Source organism: Lineus longissimus, chromosome 4, assembly GCF_910592395.1.
Source record: "Lineus longissimus chromosome 4, tnLinLong1.2, whole genome shotgun sequence".
Classification (NCBI taxonomy): Eukaryota; Metazoa; Nemertea; class Pilidiophora; order Heteronemertea; family Lineidae; genus Lineus; species Lineus longissimus.
Window position 1 is genome coordinate 21,740,561 of NC_088311.1, and position 212 is coordinate 21,740,772.

Sequence of the window (212 nt, forward strand, 5' to 3'; positions counted from 1 at the left end):
TCTTCGGTAAATAAGGACTTTAGTCTTCATTAATTCCTGAGATTAGGTACAATGTATGACGCTCTCGAAACATGATCCATTGTATTTCAACCATGTCATGTTTTCTCTAATCAAAATTAACAAATTTAACCAGCTGTCACGTACTAACAAAATGGAAATTAAAAATTTTGTCGTGAATTCAAAGCATTTAGAATGTAGAACATCAATGCAGC